We start from the raw sequence: 23,344 nt of genomic DNA on the forward strand, positions 1-23,344 counted from the left end.
ATAGTCATGCTGGCAGCACTCTGAAGTGCAACCACGTTTCTGACTGTACATCTGCTGTGTAGCTCACCTGTTCCAGAGAGGTGCTGTCTGCCCCTTCCTAACAGGAGACACGTCTTCCTGACTGTCCCAAGAGCACCAGAGTCATTTAATTTGGGGAGAGGAAAAATCAAAATAAGATACTGCATGATAATCAGAAAATTCAGTCCTGCAATGCAGCATTATGGAAGGAAAAAAAAAAAAAAAGGCGGCGAGAGAGAGAGAGTGAGAAAAACAGAGCAGTTTGTCTCCTGCGCCATGTAGGGGAATTGAGAGCAGGAGAACTGTGTATTTGGGTCAGCTCAGTCCTAAAGGAGAATTTTCGTGCAGTCTTTTCAGCCCGTTTTCAGACACGGTTGTCAAAGATGCCAAACCTTAAAGGGACAAATATTAAAAAGAAATAATCATCTAATTGTGAACTGCCTCTTGTGCTGCTGCTGCTAAAACCAGCATCAGCAGTCCCTAGAGCTCCTCTGAATGAGTTCAAGGCTTTACCTCAGCCTGATCCCCAGCTCCCTGCATTCCGGAAAAGTCTTTCTGCTGATTTCTCTGAGCTTTGGACCAGATCCAGATGTTGTTTTCAGACTGCTGTTGCTCTGTAGAGTTGTGCTTGGCTGGCATGCAGGGCACCTCTTCGGCACGGTGTTGTGCATGGTCAGAAGGAAATACAAGCAGCTCAGGGAGGACAGCGACGATGCTGAAATGCAGAGAAGTGTCACACTGTGGGAACACGTTAGTGGGAAAGATGCCTAGCATGAAGTGATCTTCTGGCACATTCTCTGTGAAGTGAGACGCACATCAAACGCTCATTCCCTCAGATTTCTTCTTGCAATTCCTGCTCCACTCCAGTAATTTCTGCATTGATGCTTTTGCTTCTCTTTGTCCCAGGCTTTTCAGACTCGCTCAGGATGCCCTCCAGTGCCGGTGTCAGTTCAGCTTGGATTAGTCTCTTCTCTTCTACATCTATCTTCAGGGTTCAGGGCTTTTTTTTTTTTTTTTTCCTAAGCTAAGAGGTAGTTCTCTCCAGAGAGCAAAGTCTTTCTCATGTCGCCTCATTGTAACTCTGTAATTACCAGTTTTTATAGCAAGCCTGAAGCAGGGTCTCCCACAGAACCCTTTCTCAAGAATACCTGCATTCAAAAGAAACAAACACAAAATTTTACAGGAGGAATAATCAAAGCTTTATTCCACTGTGTGAGAATACTGAAGAACAGATTGATGGTTGCACAATGGTGAATTTCCAACTTGTGTGTTGCTGTGCAGCAGTTTAGCAGTCTAGCCCATGTATGTATTTGTCTGTGTTCATGTACTGGTGTGTTTGAAGTGTTTTTCCTCCCTGTAAGGAGGGTGGTTTTCCTCTTTTAAGACTAAGAGATAGGAACAGATGTTGGAGAAAATCTCTCTGATGTCCAGATTAAGAGTTCCTAAACCAGATGGATTTTTGAAGAGGCCTGGAAGGTGCTATAGTGTTTTAATGTGCCAATTAAAAGTTGTTGCAGCTAAATTTCATTCGTTTACAGAAAATTCCCAGTAGGGGTATAGCAGAAGTCCTTGTGCTCCCCTGCTCAGAAACTACTGTAGTCAGTTTGAGCTTTTGGTATCGCCTGTAGCTGTAGCTCTTCCCAAAGGTTTCACGGAGATGCCACCACAGGAATATGGAATCACTTGGGTTTAAAACAGCCTGGGCCGTGTCCTTAGCCCAGGGATTTCTTCTTCCTCTTTACGGCCACCAGGGCTGAGGGGCTGCACGGCGCTTTGCTGCAAAGTGAGCATGAAGCAGCTGTGAATCAGTCCTGGAGACTCTGGCAGCGGAGTTAGGGGTAATGCATGTGTGTGAACCGCTTGTGATTAATATCAAGTGGGCCTTTTTTTTAGCAAGAAGCTGTCATCTTCAAAGTTCCCCCCCCCCTTCATCCTGCTCATTAATTTTAATTTTTTTTTCAGTCTTCCTGTTAAAAATGAATTCTTAATGAGTGCTTCTGCTGTTTAAAATGCCTCAAATTCCCTCCGTAATGATGCCTCTCCATCAAACTGAAAACACATTCTTCGTAAACAAAAAACAAGACCTTGTGGCATGCAATTTACATACCTTCTGTGGCATCTTTTAATTTATAGTATTGAAATTTATTTTTAATTTCTTTCAATCTATTTAATTTGGGTTATGCTGAGTGAACACGTGACGTTGATGGTTAGTTGTCATTTTTTACTTGGTCTCTGTTGAAAAAACTGCACCTCTAAAAGCAGTGTTTGTAGGGCCTCTTTCTGAACTTTGAATAAATTTGACTTGTTAGGAGCAAATATTTCTTTTTAGCACCTGTGTTTCATTACAGTTTGGAGCTTTGGAAAAGTATTGTAAGAATTGTTTTCAGCATTTTAAAGATCTGTTCCTGCTCTTGGACAGGAGTTTTAATGCCACTGACATGGGCAGGAACAGAATAATTAGCTGGTAAGTTCAGCTCCGACTGGCGTCAGAGGAAGCGTTGCCGTAGTCATCTTTTTCTGTCAGCCCGTACAAAGCAAAATTAGTCTCTCTGTAGTAAATTGTTGGTGTCTTCAGTTTTGACACGATAACCGTGAACTGCAGAGCAGGAGCAGAAGGCAAAGCCTGGGATAAACATCCAGCAGCATGTTGTGTACCTTTTCGTGCAAGTGGGCTTCATAGAAGATGCAAAGATGCTGCAACAACTCTTTACAGCATTTATGGCCTGGCACAAGCCCTCTCACCACACAAGTTGGCAGTAAAAAAGATAGTGGGGTAGGAAGTCTGTCTACAGAGTCCTGTGCTCCCTCTCTTCCTATGTACATACGTACACATCATCTTCAGACAGAGCAAATGGTTTCAACATGGTCAACTGTCTTTGGTCCTTGAGATGGAAGGGGAGCAACGTCTGATGGAAGTGCACCTCTCTCCACAAGGTCAGACAGGGGGTCCAGTTTTTGGGTAGTTGCTTTAAAAAATCCTCTTCTCCAACATCAAATCATAGTGCTGCCTTAAATCAGCCACTTACCCTCAGATGTTCAAGGCTAGCTAACCTTCTGAGATACCAACATACCTGATAGCTGGCTGCGTAAATACGTGGCATTAAAAATTACCAGTCAGTTGAATAAAGGCACGCCAAGCTTCTGACTTATGCTCTCTGCAGCCTTTGTCTCACCGCTTGCAGACCGTGCACTAAAACTTTGCCTGCCTTAATTTCATGTCTCCTTAAATGCTAAAGTCTGCTTTTCTGAAAATACTGTGCTTTTAGCTTGAGCTAGCATCTCATGTGAAAGCATTAGACACTTCGCATGAAGAGGAGCTAATTTCCAAAGCCTTTTGCTTCTGCTTGTGCAGAGTGTACTACTCCATTTTGTTATGGCTAACCGTCTTTTACCTGACTTTATAGCCAGCGGACAGGAGATGTTTTGCCTTTTGGCACCAAGGGGTAAACCAAGACCACTGGGGAGAGGAGAAGTGTCCTTGTTGTTAATAAAGAAGTGTTTTGTACATCCAGAGAACTGTAATAGAAATGGAGGTGATTCCTAATGGAGGCCAGACCATTATTCATGCAGCAAAGGAGGATGCAATTTCCAATCTGAAGCACTTCAGGAGCCTTCATCTGCCTTTTGCCCTGTACTGGCTGGCATCTCATTTCCAGGAGTTATTTTGCCTCTGTCAGCACAAATGTAATCTGCACCCGCTGCTGTGCTGGGCTGTAACTCAGTGCAGCTGCTGACGTCCACCTGGGAGCCTTCCAGGCTGCACCCAGCTCCATGTCATGTGGCACTGAAATGCATTTATGGTGCTCCTCAGAGATTTTCCTTTCTGGTTTCCATCTTCATTTCAGTGATAAAGTGCCTGGTGTTAGAGGTCTCTGTACAGCACATCTCCTCCTGGCTGGCAGTCAGTGAGATACAGATCAATGCATTGCTTTTCGTGCAGTTTACCTTTGGTAGTAATTAGGTAGGAAAGAGATACTCTTGGCTTTAAGTTGTGCTGGTGATAGAAGAAGTGTGAAATGGGAAACAAACTTTTAATCTCTGTTGTCTTTCCCACAGTCCCAAATGTAAAGTTCCCTGAAGTATATTCCTCAGCAAATTTGGTGATGATGCTCATTTCAGATGTATTTGACAGTAGATTTATGTCCGCTGTCTACTTACAATTTCCTGATCAGGATGCTAGTTTGTGAATTTACTGAGGTTTCTATGAAACCCCTTGTTTGTCAGTATTTCAGTGACTCTTTTGAAGTTAATTTTTCAGAAATATTTTATTAGCAAAACCATTCATACTGGTTGCTGTTTTATATTCACTGTTCCTGGTTCAGGTCCCTTGTTACCTCAGTTACATGAGTTACCCTCTCATTGGCTGATGATAACTTTTGAAGCAGGCAAGAGGAGAGTTTGTCATGGTAAATAATGAGCAGCACATGCCCTTCTTCTCACATAACTAGTGGCTTTGCACAGAAAATAATGAAGTCCCTCAGCCAACGCAAAAACATCTTTGAGGGTCATAGAAAGACCGGATAGCAGCAGGCACAGACTTTGAGAGCAAAGCAACCGGTAGGCTCTGCACTGGCATTCACAGTGTTTGACTGCTTTATTCCTACAGTCATGTGCTTTCTGGGGGCATTTGTCTTTGGTATGATGTCCTAAAAACTTCTGTTTCCCATCTCTTTTCCTTCTTTTATAGATTCATAATGTGCTAAATCAACTTGTGTTTTTTAAGGATATTCTGCTCAAGATAAAGAGGCCGAATGTGGGAGAAAAGAAACGATCTCCAGATACTTTACTGGTAATCTGACTCAGCAGACAGACAAAGCCCCCTGCAGTATCCCCACCAGGCAGGACCAGGGGCTCAGGCCCAGATCACTAAGCAAACAGCTACGGTGGCTTAAGGTATTTGCATCCTCCTGTTGCACGTTACTGTCCCCAGTGCAGAGGTGACGGAACAGAACGTGCACCAGATGCATCCATTTACCGTTACTTGTGGTTTAAATTGATATGCTGGACAGTGCATGGCGGTTGCTGAGGTGCAGGCACAGGGCTCGCTTGGGTTGATTGTGCTGCAGGAGAAAAAAGTGGGTCTGTGGTAGCAACAGACCAGTGAAGGTAAGAGGGAGGCACTAGCTGCCTCACCCTTTTAACCCCTCAGTGGGAGCTGGTTTTATGCAGAGAGATATTTCAGAGTGGACTTCACTGCCTCTAGCACTGGTCACGTTCCCCATTGTACAGGTGAAGGCAAGCAGTGAGAAGCAAGGTGACTTTCTGAAGGTCAAACCCCAAACCTTTCTAGTGTCTTGGCTCTCAGGTTTAGATTTTAATCACCAGGCGGTGATTTATATGGACAGACTTGCTGGCCTCAGTGTGGAATGCAGTGGCAGGCAAGGATAATAGTTCTCTGGCAGATTACTTGAAATTTTGGGAGATTACCCATAGGATTTGTATAGATAAGTAAGCTGGCTTGAATAGGTCTTGAAACACGAGCTTCCCTTGCAGCACCTCAGAACCGGCTCCGCATGTAAAACCTCTCTTTCTGAACCAAGAATTTGGTTTTGTCATAAAATTTAATACCCTTTCAAATTCATGCTGAATAGAAAAAGACAGTCTTTAGTCTACTCCCTGTGCAGAGCAATTTGATAGTACTGATTTCTTTTAAAATTTGCTTTCTTGTGCAGAGAAGGGACTAGACATGTAGATGTGAGGGGAATGTGTTTTGTCCTTGAAAGTCTAGAGAGCGAAAAAAAAACTTCTTTGGAAAAATCCAGTCCCTGGAAGAAACCAAAGGCAAACTGAAAGGTGCAGGAGCATAAACACTACCCATTGCAAATGAGTGGCCTGCTATGATAAATTTCCAAGCCTGATCTGGTCACGTTCCCAAATCCTCATAAGTGCAGCCATGTGACTGCAACTCCATCATGTGCCTGGGAGCACAGAAGGCACACCAGGAGGTGCTAACCAGAGGAAGGTAAGGGTTAGGGCTGCAGCTGCAATTACAGTCCCTAGTAAAACTCTGCCTGGTTTTGTGTCACAAGGCTGTTGATCCTAAGGAGAGAGTAGGCTCTTCCCTGTAATGTGTTGGGCTCAGGGAGAGTAAGTGCAAGCAGTGCTCTTGGAGCAGAGCAGGTTTGGCTTTAATTTGGGTTACAACCCTTCCTCACGTTTATTTGACACGTTTTGCTCTATGTATTTTAAATACATGGAGGAAGGTATGTTGTTTGGCTCCTCCCAAAAGGCAGGAGAAGTCTCTGAGCACAGTCTGTGAAGCCTTCTCTTCCCGTATCTGTCATTAATAAAACCCATAGATGAAGGGTGGTGCAGCTTCTGCCTCTCTCTCTTCTCTGTGGGAGCTGCTTTTCCTTTGAGCTGAGGTCAGCCATTTGAAGAGTCCCCAGCACAGTCTAAACCTGCTTTCCCATTGATGCTCGCTGCTTTGGGGGGCTGCGGAAAGCACATCTTGAGCAAGTGACATGGTTCTGCCTGTCCAGGGCTCTACTGCATATTATAAGTCATTCTTATTAAAGCTAATCAGTTATAGGCGCCGTCTGTCACCACCAGCAGCTGTTTGTCTCCTAAATGAGAATTCCCACACCTGCGCCTGCCCTCATTACTGCGACATCCCCACTGCACTGCCTCCCGCTCGTTTCCCTTCCTTCCTAAGCATCACAGAGCTGGAAGCCAAAGCTGAAGGTTCCCACGGCCTGTAGGTATCGTGCACGCCACCCGACAGTTCAGAGGGAAGCCTTACGGCCCAGCGGCTGGAGCAAATGTCCCCGAGACCGGCGGCGCCCGGGATGTGGTGCTGGCTGAGCAGCTGACTGCGTGGCCTTGGGCGAGTCACTTGACCTCGGCATGCCTCAGTTAACCCAGCTGGAAAATTGGGTAAAAAGCAGAAACCTCAGCACTGTGTCTGAGCAGAGCCCTCCTGAGGAAAGACAGAAATGGCAGGAAGGTGGGTGTTTGCTGCTCCAGGCTCATGAATTATGGCAAGCATTTGGATGACGGTAAGTGCCAACTGGTGCAAATAGCGGGTGCCCAGGTGCACGTAGAAAATGGTGACAGAAATTGATGGCAGCGCTCCCTGGGGAAAAACCTGCTCAGGTTTGGTCTCAGGCCGGGCACATGCCATGCTCATGTGAGAGGTAGCAGACAGCTGTGACCAGGCTTCAGAGAATGGCTGCTGAGCTTGCGTGAGGAGGCCTTTTCTGGGGTATTCCTTAAAGATCTGAGCTTCCTTCTTTGGGGCATCCCTGATTTTGCTGGAATATTGAGAAGCTGTGAGTTCAGTTGAGCAGAACGCAGCAGTCTGAATTCTGTAGAGGAAAAGGGGAAGGGATTAGATGCTACAAACATAGGAATGTAAAAGCCAATCTCAGGAAGAAAAGCAAGTAAAAAGAGGAAGTTTTAGCCCCTGCATCTGCTAGTTCTTTTGAAACATTCTCACACATCTGGTCAGCTTGTGAGTTAGCTAGAGCTACACAGGGCATAGTCTGTACGTGCACAGGTTGCTTTCAGACAGCTTCTCTTGTGGCCTGGTGTCAGAATCCAGATCAGGACCCCCACCAGGACTTCAGGCCCATGTCTCCAGGCTGCTGCTTTCCAGCCTACATCATCCCCTCCTGCAGGCTTCTCCCATCAACATCCTGAGCCTCTCTTCAACTCTCACCATTCAGATTTTCCTGGTAAATTAACAGAGGGAGGTGTGATACCTGGTCCAGAGGAAGAAAGTTGCACAGTCTGAAATTCAGGCATAAAGTACAGCCAGAAACAAAATTATTTAAAAGGCAAAAAAGATTGATTTTACTCCTCTCAAATTCCCCCATGCAGCCTCAGTGGCGTTTTTCCCAGTTGCAGTCCAGAGGGAGTCCCATTAAGAGCAGACCTGTACGTGCTCCAAAGGAACATTAATCATTGGCCAAGGGCAGCAGGACAGAGCTTGCAGCCGTGGAGTATGTTTAGCATCTATTGTCCTTGTCTTCTTTTTTTTTATCTGTCCAGTTTGGTTCACCTGCGTGTCTTCACCAGCTTGGGCATCCTCGCTCTCCGTCCTCCCTCCCTTTTAACATCGTGACAATTGACATTGCTGGATTCAGAGGCAGGCACTTTATCTCGGTGGCTGGCTGCCAGTTTATCTAATCCAGGGCTGACGTGTGTGACATGGGGCTGTGCAGTCGTTTGCCCCTGAGCCGTGCACCTGTCTGAGGTGCTCTGCCCAGCTCATTCTTCCTTTCCTGTTTGCCAGTGCTTCCTGCAGGCTGCCTGCTACAGCTAAAGGAAAGGAGGGCCGACGTTAGGAAGAGCTTGCAGAGAGGGAAGGGAAGAAAGAAGAGCAGGGAGCAGTAATAAATTGCCAACAGTCATGACTGTGAGCCATCTGCAGAAATCCCCATGACAATACAGACACTGGGGATGTTGCTTGTAAGCAGTGCTATTAACACCTTCTGCAGAGGAGAAGCTTTGTGAACACCCACTGATCCCAGAGAAGGCACCCCCTGGAAGCCAAGTTTGCAGCAGGCATTAATAATCCCACAGAACAATATTTGCCAGTTAGAAATAGCTGAGCTCTTTATCTCCAGAGCTCTCCTTGGGCAGCTGCACAGGGGCTGGCCTTCTGTATTTCTGGCAGACACTTACTAATCTGGTATCATTTATATCGAAAATACGTAAACAGAACGAGACAGGGCAGATGACAGTCCTCAAAAACGATTTTTCCTCTGCTCCCTGCATGGCTTCTCTTCCTTTCCTTCCCATCCTCTTGTCTCTGCCCCAGAAATCCCAAACTCTCATGGTTTTAGCCTACATGAGTGCTCAAAAGACTATGGGGCATTTTGACAGGTGAAAGATAACAGCCCAAAATATGGTGTAGGCAGCTCAGCTTGGCACCTGTGCCTGCTGTTAGTGATGGAAGACAGACCAGGGCTGTCCTTGGAGGATCATGCGGTGGGGACTCCTGCTTGGAGACACAAGGATGTGGATCCTCTCTCAGAGGAGATTCCTCAGAAATACTAAAGAAAAGGTAGTCAGACCTTTGCAGATAATGCAGCTAGCAGGTGAAGGAGAAGAGGGTTGGTGGCTCGATCTATATCAGTGCATGTTTATCCAAACAGACTGACTTTCCAGGGAAAATGGATGCTATATAAAACACCTGACATCTGCTGAGTTTCAGGTGCCTGCCAAATTTTGCCCTGTCCCAGGTGTGCTTATTCCCTGTGAAGTCTGCTGCTGCCAGCACAGTGACAGCCTACTACAAGTGGAAGAGAAGGTAGTGATGATCAGTCCCTCTGATAGCCGTTTTGGCTGAGTCAAATTGTGTTGCCATGCACTCAATCCCCTGCTTATCACAGGATGCAGCTGTGTGCTACTGGAACCGGCTCTAATTGTGCTTGTGACTTTCTCCTGGAGGATTTTAATAAGCCCTGCAGAGTATATAGGAATTAGACAGTGTCTCTTTAAGCAGTTTGTAAACCCCCAGGAGCGTTCTTGATTTTTCTTGCAGGATCCGCCAGAAGCAACCGGAGGGGTTCGTGCAGGTAGTGAGGCTTTGCTCGTTTCCATCCAGCAGGCGCTGTAATTTTGAATCGAGCCGTGGCCATGTGGCTTCTCCGTGCTCCTGACATTGCACCGAGAGCAAACACAATCCCCTGGTGAGCCTGCTAGCCTGAAGAGTGTCTGCCTGTGCAGTGAAAACGTGCAATTCCTCAGATACAGTGACACTGCTCAGCCGGTGGTCCTCGGGGGGGTGCCACCCATAGCTCCTCCTGTGTCATTCCCCCTGGGGCATGGCAGAGAACTGACCTTGTTCAGAGGGAGCACCTCCTTAAAAGCTCCTTACATGTTTTAATTGAAATAAAAGAGCAAGTGTTCGGCTCATAAAGGCCAGCTTTATTCCTAAAAGCAAATACTAGCAGCAGGTAGCAAAAAGACCTAGCTGTCTATTTCACAGCGTTGCAAATAAGTAAATACTTACCCCCATAATTCACTGGTATAAATATGAGCTCATCTGGGAGTTTTCTCTGCCAGTCCTCTCCCTCCAGCTCAGCTAGGGAGAACATTTACCTTTTGTTATCCATCCACTCACTGCATCGTCATCTGCTTCTGATTACAGAATCCTTTCTTTCCAATGATTACTTCTCTAGAAGAGCATCTGAAGAGAGCTAACATTGCCATTTAGGAGCTTCCCTTCAGTGGATGGAGAAAGATTTTTCTGTTCTTATGGAGAAAAGAGAAAGGCAAATATATATAATCATCTGTACATCACTTAATAGAGCAGAAAACACTGCTGGTTTTGATGAGAAAGGAATTCCTGAAGTGAGTGAACTTCTGGGAAAGGTACAAAAATGGATCCGCATAGGTGGCCTTCATCTGAATTCCCAAATACTTCTAGAAATCGGAGTCCAAGTCCTGGCCTTCTGCTGACCATGGGCCTGTGGTGAGAGCACAGGTTCTGAGAAGCAATTAGGAAATGATCTGCCAGCATGAGCGGGAAGTGAGTTAAATGATGGAGGCAGGAGCTTTAAAGGGAACAAAAACCACATCATGAAATTACACCAAGTAGTGGAAGCCTGAAGCATGCAGTTTCAAGAGTCAGAGTGCCCTTTGGGTAGAAGCTGCAGTCCGGGCAGCCCTGTCACACTGCCAGAAGCTGAGGGCAGGTAAGCCAGGGAAGAATCGCTCTGTAGTTGCTCCGTGTGTTGGAGTGTTTCCATAAGCAGGAGCCGGCTGCATCTCTTGGGGCGCCCCAGGGCTAGCCAGGCCTTTGCTCTGAGGTCTGCCTCTGCTCCTTCTCCAGGCTCAGTAAGGCTAGAGCTGTCTGGTTTTTGTGCTTACCTGCTTCAAAACAAAAGCGTGATGTTAAACGGGCCTTAGAAAAATAGGAATCATAGAATTATAATTGATAAATATTTTTAAAAATCGATTTCATCAGCACTGACTTAACCAGAATTAAACCACAAGCCCAGACTCATAAAAAGTGAACAAATCCTGCTTTTTCCTATTGCATCAGCTTGGGTCTGACTGTGGGCATCTGGTCGTGCTTGTTCCTGCTCTGCTCCGGTCTGTGGTGCCTGGCCAGGCTCTGTGGGTGGTAAGGATGTCTCGGAGGGATGCGCTGTCGCATCCCGTCCCATGTGCAGCGCGAGTGAGCGGCGTGGCTCCAGCTCAGAGGGTGGCAGGCAGTGAGTGAGGCGGGCACAGCTTCCCTGGTGTGTCCCCGTTTGGTGGAGTGGCTGGCTCTGTGTTCGCTGGTGGTGGCAGAAACGGCTAGCGCGCGTGCTCTTTGTCATTAGGAAAATGCCCTTTGGAGCAGGTGATCATTTAAAGAGCTCCTTTGTTTGATAAAACGCATTTGGGGTTTGGTTGAGCGGAAAATGTATTCATTGCAGATTAGCTTTCAGTCGTAGCTTTTTCTGAAGCCGTCAGAGTACGGGAGCTTGGCTTTTTGTATAAGGCCCATTCTCTGTGAGGGCTCACTGGGAAAAAAAAAAAAATTAAACGTGTGATTTCCCATATGTGTTGTCTGAATGCACTCAGTGCTGAAGGACTCAGAGGGGGTGGTCAGGTCCTTGCTGGGCACTGGTACTGGTTGCACAGGGGCTGTATCCCAGGCAGACAACTGCACGATCCTCTTGTGTGGCTCTGCCCGGGCACTTGGGCTTTGCCTTCATCCCCATCCCGACGTGGCCCCAGAGAACCACAGATGGAGCTCATATCATCCGCTGCTTCGCCTCTCTGCAGTTTCTCCTTTCTTTCTCCTTTCTTCCATGGCACTGTCGGAGCCCCCCCCCCCTTGCCTGGGGTGTTGTGATTCTGGCGATGAGGCTGCACACGCTGTACATCAGGACACAAAGTTTATTTTTCTTTGGGCTGGGGCTGCCCTGGATGGCGTAACTGCAGCAGGTAACATGCTAATGCTGAAGGCTGATACGTCACCAGAGCCTTTTCTCCTTCTTTCCATATTTTCCAAGCTTCTTGCTGTCATTTGTGTCTAGCAAAAACCAGTACCAAAAAGTTGGTAGTTGGTTACAGAGAGAAGTATTCTGCTTCATTCGCGATCCTGAAGTGCAGAGAGGAGAGCAATAGCTGTTCTTGTAACCTTTGGTTTGTTCTTGCTGCTTCTGCTAAGGGAAAGGGAAAACCCTTTAAAGGGACTGGTGGCACCACTCGGTGCTTCCCCATCCCCCTGATGCTCAAATGATGGATTGCTCCAGCTGCACGTACTCTCTCCTTCTCTCTCTGACACCTTATTACATTATTAGCCCTGTTCTGGAGAGCAGCAGTCTTTAGGATTGTGCCTATAAGATGCACGTTGACTTGCTCATAAAACAGAAAGGACAGAGGGACTGAAAAGCGAGGGAGTGAGAACTGGGTCAGCCAGAAGCTTCCAAAAAGCTTAGCTTATTTGGAGAAGAGAAGAAGAAGCCAGAATAACAAACCATAGGACAGTGAAATTGATTCCCCGTTCCCTCTTCATCATACCCTCCTCCGGGTAAACCTGTTTCAGTTGATAGTGAATATTTCATGCGGTGCTGAGCGTTTTCCGAACTGTGGTGTCCTACTTTTTCCACCTCCAGCCCCAAAGGAATGTTTTTACATCATGGAGCTTTATTTTTGGGAAGGGGAGGAGGGAGCGGAGGCTGCAGGCTTGCGAAGAGCCAGCAACAAAGAGTGGCTCAGAAAACAGCTCGGTGCTGATGTCTCGGCTGGGAATCTCACCTCCGCTCCCGTGCCACCTCCGGCAAAGGGTCAGTTCTCGAGGAACCAGTCCGAATAAACTACCCCTAACAGCAGCACTCTGTGCGTTCCCGTGCCCGCTGTCGGTGCGGTGCCGGAGTCACAGCTGCCGAGTTAGCTGACGAACAGCAGCCGTGGGTCCTGCCGGCCCTGCAGGGTCTGCACAGCTCCAGGAGGGGAGGGCGGTGTCTGTTCTGCTTCATGCACCAGCGACTGCCAGGCTGCGAGGCCGGCATCCCCTCAGCCTCCCCTCTGCCACCTCCCCTCCATGTAAAGAGCTTGCAGGTCTGCTAGTGAGAGTCTGAAAGCTTTGGGGACCTGCTCTGGTAACCACCAGAGGCAGTCCCGGTCCTCTGAATTGCTTGCAGAAGGCTTCAGGTTGGGCACTGCGACCTGTAAAGAACCCCCTCAGATCCTGCTGGGTGTTTAAGAAGCAGCGCTGGGAGTGCTGTCATTCAGCCCCTGTGTTTTACTCCCTCTTCAGAAATTAGCCTTTTGAAAGCTTCCACGCGCGTTTTTGTGAAGCTGGCAGAAGGGCTCTGGGTGAAGGACTCAGTCTGGTGCCGTCCCCACCCAGCAAAGCCCTGTGGGACATTTGGCATCCCAGTCCCCACGTGGACTTGCATTTCGCAGGTGCTTCTTCTGTGTGATGGGCTGGGCAACTGCAAGCCCTGGAGAAGTCCCAGGCCTCACTGCGCTTCCTGCTGTCAGCCTCCTGGAAGCACGCTTTACCCGACCAGCTGAATTAGCAGCCGCTGTAACCAAGAGAGCAGCGCAGCACTTCAGAGTCTGACTCACCCTGTTAGGGACTGCAGAGCCCAGCACTTGTGCTGTACGGCTCCCTTGGCAGCCCCAGGTCTCCTGCCTTGCTGCACTTGCCCTCCATGCTCGCTACCCATTACAAAGGGGCACCGACTGGCAGAGCTCCTTCCTCAGCCCACTGAGCTGCAGCTCCAGATCCTCCCCTGTGCCGGCGTCACTGCAGCGGTGGCTGCGTGGCTGATGAGTGCAGCAAGCTGTGTTCCTGCCCCCTGAAGGACGCGGGGCAGGAGTGAAGCATGGAGCTGCTCAGTTGATGGTTTGGGTGCAAAAGAGATGACAAAGGTGAGGGTCCACGCCTCTTTCTTGATTCTTCTTACAGGAACGGAAGGGGAGAGGGCAGATGCTCCGTGGTGTGGCTGAGTGGGTTTGCGGTGGAGGCAGGAGAGTGGTGGAATATCCCCAAAGCGTGCTCCACCTCCAGCGTTACAAAACAGCAGTTCAGCAGGGGACACAGAAGCACTTAGGGAAACTGCAGCTGAAACTAAGTGAACCTTTCAGCGTACTTATCACAGCATTCGCAGTCCCTGCTTCAAGGAGAAACAATAATAAATAAATAAATAAAGCCTGTAAAAGGAGCGGGTATCCAGCCAGAGCATTGGATGGAATAAAAAGTGACGAACAAACAAAATCACTAGCTCCGGCTTTAGAAACTGCTGTTAAAAATAAACCACCCCTCAGTGCTGCAGTGCTGCCGGTACCTCCCTGCTGTGAGCAGGAGCCCCGGAGCACTGCCTCGCCGTGCGCTCCCCGCGCGTGGTGTGGAGCTGAGCAGCTCTCTGTTGTCATGACAAAGATTCCCTGCTCTTCAGCGTGGAGCTCGCTCTGCTCTTACTGGTCTACCTGTAATGCTGCCTGCCCTCCTGGCATATGAGGCGTGGTGTTTTCCTGTGCCGTGGCTGCTCACTTCTGGCCTGTGCAGGGCCAGCTGCTGCTGTCGCGGTGCCATTGCAGAGCCAGGGCAGTAGAGGAGCCCGCTGGAGCTGACCAGAGGCAGTGCTTGGCTGTGTCAGCGTGCTTTCAGTGTGTGCTTTGCTCCATCTGACGTAGCGCAGACTTCGCCCCACGCCGCTTCGTTCTCTGCAGGCTGTGAGTTGAGTTGCGATGACATTTGGTGTTGGAAATGCCATCTTCCCTCTGTGCTTGGCAGAGGGTGCGTCTTCCCACGTGTTAGACTAATGTCAGTGTCCTCGCGTACCAGGTGCTCTAAAAACGCATCTAAAAACAAAGCAAGGGGCCAGCGCTGACTGAGGCATTCACAGTTGAAACAGGCAACGCATGCAAAAGGGCAGAGAATGTGAAAAGAGTCAACTGTCTGATTTCCTCCATCCTCTAAAGAAGGCAGAGATAGATACCCATAGATACCCATCCAGGGCAAACGAAAGCTATCAAAAAAGCTGGAAAGCAAAGCCAGGCTTCCTGAGCCCTGTATCAGCGCCTTACCCTCATGCCCTCTGGGGTGCTCCCTGGGCAGAGCAACCCGCTGCTGGTGCCCTGCCTGCTGGAAGGGTTTTGCCAGAGGCAGGAGAGCTGCCAGAGGGGAAGTGTCTTTCTGCTTCATGGTGTTCCTGAGGGAGGAGTGGTCAGCATCTCATGTAGCTCCCACTGGCAGTACCTGAATTCCTAGGGGGAAAACAAATATCAACTAGGAGCAGTATTTGCAGAATGCTTTTTAGTGTTTCTCAATGATGATTTTTCACAAAAAGTGTAACAATAGCACTTCTGGGGAAAAAAAAAAAAAAAAAAAAAAAGAAAAAAAAAAAACACTCGTTTTAGAAGAAAAGACAGCCTACTCGTGTGCTCGAGGGTCCTGGAGTCACTGCCCTCATGATGTGACTGCTCTGGAAGAAAAAAACTGGTTGGAAAGGGCAAAGGAACAAAGCAGAAGCAAGATGAGGGTTGTTCCCCAAAAGACCACCTCATGCCTGGCTGTTCCCAGAGCAGCTCTGTGGGAGCTTTTTTACCTGGAGAGGAAGGAAGACAGGCAAGCATGAGTTACCACCAAATAAGCACTGAATCCTCTCTGGCTGAGTTTGAGTGGAGCTGCTGTATGGGCAAAGCCCTGTGGAAAGGCAGGAGAAGCACCTGAGCCGCCTTGAGGGTCTTTGGAAAGCGGTCAGTTTTCTTCATTTCTCTCTAGATTCTCTCTGTTTGTCCTGCAGGACAAAATGCCCTCATTGTAAGGGTCGTCCATGACACTGGAGGGTTTGTTGCTGCTGTTTGTGCCCAGTCAGTGTTGCAGAGGGGCTGGGAGCTCTGACATCACTGCATCTGCTTTGTGCCACCAGCTCGTGTGGAGCGCCCTCGTTTCTCTGTTGATTAGCTGCAAACTGGGGATGTGCCTCACATTGCGGAGATGCTCCGCAGTCCTGTCCTATCTGCCGACTGATGTTTGGTTTGGAAAAGCCATTGCTGGAAGAGGCCTTCCCTTTTGGTATTGCACACTGCATTTTGCCAAGCAGCTGCATTATCTGTAGCTTGAAGGGCACAGTCTGCTTTCCCAGTCTTTCTGCTGCATTAGAGAGCGTGCAGAGCTAAAGGTGCCTGTCTCCAAGGGGAGGTTGGAACAGCCTCACAAATGCTCTGACTTCTCTTTGCTTCCCATAGTTTTGTACTCCGGGGAGTGAAAGAGAGCAGCAGTTGTGCTTCACCCAGCAGGCAGGCACCTCCATGCGTCCACGCTGTACCTGGGGGGAAACTGGCGCAGAGTCTTTGGTCCAGCTCTGCAAAGATCACAGTGGGCTTCTGCACGGCAGGTTGCTCCCAGGCAGGCACACACTGCCAGAACATCCCTGTACCAGCGACACAGCCGCAGACACCGTGAGGACTGCAGTGCAAGCCTTTGTCACATTTTTTAAGGTCAGAACCCACATTCCCATGTCGCAGCACACACACAGAAAAAGGATGTTTCCCTTTAAAAGCAGTCAGGGAAGGGAGAAAAGCCTTGCGTCGCGAGGAGGAGGCAACATCCTCAGTCTTCAGGCGTCTGCAGCAGTAGCTGCATCCTGAGTGATGAACGAGCAGACGGCTGCACGGGGGGAGCCCAGCTCCAGCCCCGCTGCGGTGGGGATGCCCTGGGGAGAGGCGGCTGCTCCGGCCCCACAGGGCTCTGGGGGCGGCTGGGAGGGAGCTGCCAGCACAGGAGGCAGCAGCTCTTCATGGTGCTGATGTCTTCATCGGCAGCCTGTGTCGGTGGCTTCGGCGAGGACTTATCTCGTGCCCCCATCCTGCTCCGGTGAACAAAGGAGTTGAGAAACATTGCGTGACCCCTTGGCTTTAGGTGGGCTCAGGGCTGGAAGAAGCGACTCTATTTAAAGAGGTGTCACAAGGGGAGGAGAAGAAGGGAATACTCCAGCCCTGGGTAAAAGTAAGATAGAAATCCTTTTTTAACCCCTCGCCTGGCTCATTCTGCTGGTTGAGGACCACTGCTGCAGAACCCAGGTGGTGTTCTGAGCAGAATGAGGGCATTGCACGTGAGGCACCATGGTTTTATGTAGCAGAAGGGCAATTGTACAATAAACTGTTGGGCAGCAGCTGAGGCACAAAGCCTCAGATTGTTCAGTGACGTGGCCTGTGTGCCTGCTAGGTCCCTGCGTGTTGGAAGAGGGAAGTTTGTGGAGGACTTGGAGACAGCCAGGGGCCAGGAAAAGCAGCATGCAGTGGGGGCAACAGAACCGAAGTGCTTATAACAAAGTTCTTCTGCCAAACAGGGCTTCTGGTCAAATGCACGCTCACCCATGAAGGCAATCGCCTCAGGTCATCTGAAAAGCCTTTCGGTTGAATAAACAGCATGAGGGAGAAAAAATTAGGCTGGGCGAGCTGCTCCTGGCCTAAATTTGAAAATCGAACTTGTTCATTCATGTAAGGCCTCGGTGGCTTCCTACAGCCCTGCCTCATCGCGGAGGTCCTGGGCTCTCGGGGAGCATCGGCCATTTCTCCCAGGAGAGAGGAGCTCACGGGGCGGTGTGGTAAGTCAGGGATTTGGGTCTGAAGGAGATCAACAGCAGAGCGATCCCACTGGGGAGCTGAACAGAGGTGCTGGCTCCCACCGGAGGCCAGGTTAGAAGCGGCCAGAATGCACACACGTGCCATGGAAGGGGATGAGGAGGAGCCATTCTGCTTCGGATCAAGGAAAGGACACAGCAATGTGCCACAAATTCCCTTTCCCTCTGCAAGGAGTGTTGTGCTTGAAAATATTCAGACTACTTTCAAGGGAGGACTGTTTGCTCTGTTTTTTCCCCTTTGCTCATTTTCTGTTTCATGTTTAAAGAACCGCTTCGCATTTCCCTAATGAGCATGTATCAGCGCTGTGCTGTGTGTTTTCCTGAAGTGAAGCTTCTGCTCGTGTTTGAAGCTGGAACTGATAGACTCAGGCCTTCAGTAGGTAGGCAGCCTTCCCCTCTCCTGTGGGCTTTGAGTGACTGATCATCTGCAGATCATGAGCAAGATAAGGGATCAGAGAGACACAACAGTGCTTCAGGGACCTTGGGATGCCTGGAGAGTGCTAAATTACACCCTGTGGAGACATCTCGGCTTTCTCAAACAGGTCACTTCCCACAGAGGGGACAGGGACAGCAGCGCTTGGCTCCCTGGGTAAATGAAGAGTTGTCCAAAGGAATCTCACCACAAGCAGCCCTGAAAGATGTGTGTTGAATGTGTCAGAAGTAAAAACTGTCCCCACTACTTGCTTGGCCACCAGGAACACCCATATTGGCCACCACAAGTTTTCAGACTGTTTCATATTTGTTTGCTAGAAGTTGCAAGGCAATGTTTTCTTCACCTTCTTACTGTCTTCACTGTCTTTCTGTGGCTTACAAGTAGACCCTAGACTATGTAAGAGAGGTGGAGACTAAAGCAAGCACTTTAAACACTGTTTAAATGGAAGTCAGAGATTTTCTTCAAGTTCACATCCAGAGCCACCATGAAGGGAACATGGGAAGGGTCTGGAGGAAAAATCACATCTACCTCAGAAAAAAATAAAAGTAGCATGGAAGAGAAAATATTGATGGTTTAGAAACATACACAAGTGTAAGAATGCAAAAACAGAAGTCAGGAAAAGGCCCTCACAATCCCTAGGACTTCAGAGTGTGATTGAGTGGCTTCTGTGGTGGCATAAGGAAGCCACCCCAAAACAAAAAGGAGGCTCCAGTTTGGGTGTGTAATGTTACCCTGCCCTAAATGAGGGAATGTGTAGGCAGCAGAGTGATACTGAAGGGCATGGCAGAACTCTGGATAACCCTCTAGTTGTCCACATGGGATGGAGTAAGACCAAGGACAGGGAAAATCGCCTCCACTATGTTTAATGGTTACATAGGTCTCTGCAGAGAAAAGGTCTGGTCTCCAAAAATCACCATGGTTCCTTGTCCCCTGCTATTTCATCTTTTCTCACTGAATGGCCTGCAGCAATAATTTTAGAACCCTTGGAAAGAAAAACAACCTCTTCACGTTACTGTGTTCCTCTGGCAAATAAAATGTGAGATAATTTGGGGCAAATGTCCGTTGAGCTTTCCTGAGTACCATTTGAATCCCTGTTACACAGCAGTGTGATACAGCATCATCCTCGCCCTCATAATAATGTAATGATCAGCTACCCCTAAATACCTTGAGGTTTTGTATCCAAACTCACAGGGTTTGGTGCACACACAGCATCTCTGCAGTACTTTAATGTAAGTCAGGACTCGACGCATAAGCCAAGCAGCACGGGCACCATCTCCTCCCATCTGAGGTTACTGCTGGGTTTCCTCAGTGTGACATCTGCCTCAGCAGGATTTTGGTGGAGGTTTTTGTCTGCCCCATGGATGAGTGGGAGGCAGCAGAGGGTTTTCAAGGAGGGAAAGGCTTTCTCAATTGAAAAGAAGGGAGCTAATTATGTCTCCTATAAAGAGGTGTAATTGGTTTTCTTTTCTGTTGAGCGAGGATGACATGAACAGCATCCCTCGCCTTTTCATTCCAAAACTGTGTTGCGACCATATTGCTGAGTCTTGGAAAACTCCCCAATTCACAGGTTGTTTTTTGCATGTTCCAAACATCTGGGAACAAGGTTCAGCTGACGGATGAATGTGTACTCTGGCAGAAAATGCTGAGAAGTTGGGGGGTAGGTGGGTAGATGTAGCCCAGCTGTCCATTTCTTACATTGCTGGTTTCAAATTTAGCCTGGTATTTTCTTAACAAATTGTTGGCGAGCACTTTTTAATCTGCACGTGTAAGTGTTATTGTAAGTATTTGGCAAATGCAAGTTGTTTTCGATTAGCTTCTGCAAGTGGGATGCTGCTGTATGTGCCGAAGCGTCCCAATGCATATGGGCCTAAGATGGTGTGATTTAAGTGAACCTCAATTTTCAAATTTTCTTCTGTTTTTATAATGATTGCTTTGCCACTTTCCGGAATAGCTAGAGTAAGCCTGTCCAGCCAGCTCTGTTCTTTTCAGAGAATTAAGCTCATTTGCTTATCACTTGGACTTTCCTATAGCTTCCTCTATGTAATCGTTTAGTCATTAGCACTTTCTTTAGCGATGCATTATCCCTGCCATAACAAAGTATTGCATCCCGTCTTTGCTCTTTGTCTGGAGACAGATATCTTTGAACTCTGTATTATATGCGTTGTGTAAGGCAGACATGAAGGAATAGGAACAGACTTAAGTAAGCACCAACACTTAAAGACAACCATTCTGAAGATGCAGGATCCACAACACCTTTCTCAAGTTCAAAATGCCTTCATTTCTTTGCTCCCTCTGGTCTCCATGCAGTAATGCTGTGCTGATGGGTGCATCTGCATTGCAGTATGCTGCTGGTCATAAAAATGTGGTTGACCCAGGTAATTCAAGGGAGAAATTTTCTACACTGCAGAGGTGGGTTTCATTAAGTGGTAAAGATCATCTCTTTTAGGATAGGGAATGTCTTCAGCTCAGGTTTAGTCAGGTAAAGCTAAAGAGTTCAGTGTCACGACTCAGAAGCACTCAGAAATACTGCAGTGTGGTATCAGTGGCATCTGGTGCCACAGCATCATGTTCCAGACTTACCTTCATAAATAGCGAGGCAGACCTTGCATTGCAAGACCCATCTCTAGAGACACAGAACTAAAAGATGGAGTTTGCCATTCATTGCTGCCTGACTCTGGCCTCGTTTAGTAGCAGGAGTCCCACAGACCTTGAGATAAAGAGGTAGGTCAAAGCTAAGTGCTCCTGGAAGTCCAACCAGGCTGAATAATGCATTGGAAAGTATAATGAAAATGTGGAAAAGAAAGTATTTGACTCCAGAGAATATGTTTGAAAACTTTACAGGTATTTCCTATCACTTTTCTTCTGTAATCTCAATCAATTTTTAATAATCTGTGTCTAACTGTATCAAACCAGCAAGAACAGTGTTCTCTTTTCTGAAGGTGACAACCTTTTGTAATTTTCATGGAGGAGAGCTTCCTGAAGAGCAAGACTGGGGCCTGAAAGGCTTGTAGGTGTCACGCTCAGCTTGGTCTCAGCGGGACCTCAAGGAGGTTCACCAGTGTGCACCCAGAAAGCCGTTGTCTCAGGGACGTGTCACCAGGAATGTGGGACAGTCAAAGTACTTTCAGATGCCCACTTGCCCCTTCCCCACAAGCACAGAACTGTACCGGGACAGCTGTGAGCTACCTCCCAAGTCACGCTGTAAGGTTTTACACCAAGATTTTTTGATTCCAGACTAGCCCGTGGCTGTTTGTAAGCCATAGGTATAACCTTGTGGTGGGGTATGCCTTCTGTGGTTTGGTGCTCAGTTCCTTTGAACAGCAAGAAAGGATTTCTGCCTTGGTGAGTTTGGGGACATCCAGTAAAGGTCCAAGATATGAACAGTTTTTTAGTACTGTCTGATTGTGAGCAGTTGTGTTTTAGGTGTGGCAGGGGGTTGTGGGGGAAGAGAGGGAACCTCGTTCTTGGACTTAATGTCCACTGGAGTTAGTTTGACTGGGCCCTGTTATAAGGATGTACCAAAAGCTGTCTGAGCTCTGATTTGAACCTCTAGGAGGTTTGGACAATGTGGAGAAGGAATGACTTTGTTTATCCTCATCACCTGTTTGGAGATGCTCGAGAGCCTCTCCTTACAGTGTTGTTTGCAAACCTCCCTTGCCAAGAGGTTTCTTGATCCCGATATTGATGTAGATTGGCTGCAAGATGTCATCAGCACCTCCAGCAATAAGGGGCTGGTGTGCGATAGAAAGGATAGAAGAGCAGAGATAAAATAGCTGAGAAATAAAATGTTCCTTCATTGCTGTCTTTGATCTCTTAACTCCCAGCTGTGAGAGATCCTGGATGCTGATGGCAGCAATCGACTAATTTTCTGCAGCTTCTGTTGCTTGTACAAAACAGAGCAAGACATTGTCTTCTCTGAGGGGAGTACAAGTGTTGCCATAATGTCTTCTGGTGCAGGCTGAACCTGAGGAGAGACAGGGAATACGCATGGGCAGCTTCAAGACTGAGGCAAAATGTGCAGTTTTATTTCTTCGTATCCTCTCTGCCTCTTGCTTTGTACTACAATTTCTGCTTCATTAGCTGTCCTTTTTGCAGATTGAAACCCAATAGCAAGCTCCCAGCCTCTGTTCCTGTCTCTGCTGCCTCCTTGGTGCCAAAGGAAGAAGCAGAAGCAGCAGGCAGAAAGCTGTTGCATTGGGGCTGGTGTCGTCTGGAAAGCCTGCGTCACTCTCAGCACTGAGGTGTGGGAGCTGAAGGAAGGGGAGAGTTTTGCAACATCCGTGAACTGTCCACCAGGAGTTCCCTCCTGACCTGGGAATGGGACTGAGTCCATGAAGATCTGTGGGTCACCAAAGAGCTGCGGGTAATAGGTTTTGAGCCCCTCTGCTGCTGCCTAGATTTCAGACAGGTAGCCCAGAGACGAAGATATTTTGAGGTCACTGCTGATTTCCCAGGCCTGCCTTGCAAGATACAAAAAGACATTATTATGGTTTAGGTGGGTCTGCATTAGAAAGTTATAATCCTGTATGTATATGAGTGGGAAGGGATGTTTGGAAGTAAAGTGCTGGTTCATGTTCTTGGAGAGATACATGCATTTTCTGAGGCCTTAGCAACTATAAAAGGGACCACATTTGTTGGGAGGAACCCATATCAAACATGAAATAGTGAAAAATCTGCCCCAGGATTATGCATACTGAATGCCTCTCTAAGTGTTATCCAGATTAATATTCCACATCTCTCTTACTCCAGAAAAGTGCATGGGTAGGAGACTAGGAAGAAGCTGAAATGGGATCTCACAGTTTCTCCTTCAAGCCAGCCTATACCGAGGAAATGTGGAGATTGCACAGGCAGAGACCACAATGGAGACAGTGTCCAGAGAAGCGCCTTCCTCAGCACTCGGAGTGCTTATTTTAGGATAAAGCAGACTAATTCCAACACCTTAAATAAATAGCTCTTAGGATCAACATACCTAAGCCAGGATGGATGGACAGAAGTGGTGATGGAGAGCTGGAGCAGGTCAGGCTGGGGCTGTTCTTGCTGCAGTGTGACACAAGCTGCTGGCCAAGAAGAGCTGGGCTGAAGGGTTGCTCAGCCTCCCTGAGCACACAGCTGCTGGCGCCCCAGTTTGGCAGAGAGCTGGCTGTCGTCTCCTCTGTCTGCCGCTGCCAGGCCACCCCTCAAGGCTCCCTCATTACTGTAAAGCAAAGAGCAAACATGAACTTTGTGGGGCTGCGCTGCCCTTGGCCTTTTCGTGGTTCCTGGATGAGATCCATGCTGCCGTTTGTCTGGGACCGTGACCCTCTGGGAGGAGCAGTTGTGCTTCAGCAGCATGTTAGAAAATGGAAGT

The 23,344-nt window shown here is 48.1% G+C and overlaps 1 protein-coding gene and 1 long non-coding RNA gene across 4 annotated transcripts in view; both read left to right on the forward strand.

Moving 5' to 3' along the window:
• Positions 1-23,344, forward strand: part of BRSK2 (BR serine/threonine kinase 2) — a 300,200-nt gene that overhangs the window by 161,229 nt on the left and 115,627 nt on the right. The window lies entirely within an intron of this gene.
• Positions 6,925-14,331, forward strand: LOC311438073. The gene is made up of 2 exons (XR_014693915.1): positions 6,925-7,016; positions 13,375-14,331. It is a non-coding gene; the product is annotated as an uncharacterized lncRNA (long non-coding RNA).

This window comes from Aythya ferina (assembly GCF_964211825.1).
Source record: "Aythya ferina genome assembly, chromosome: 5".
Lineage (NCBI taxonomy): Eukaryota > Metazoa > Chordata > Aves > Anseriformes > Anatidae > Aythya > Aythya ferina.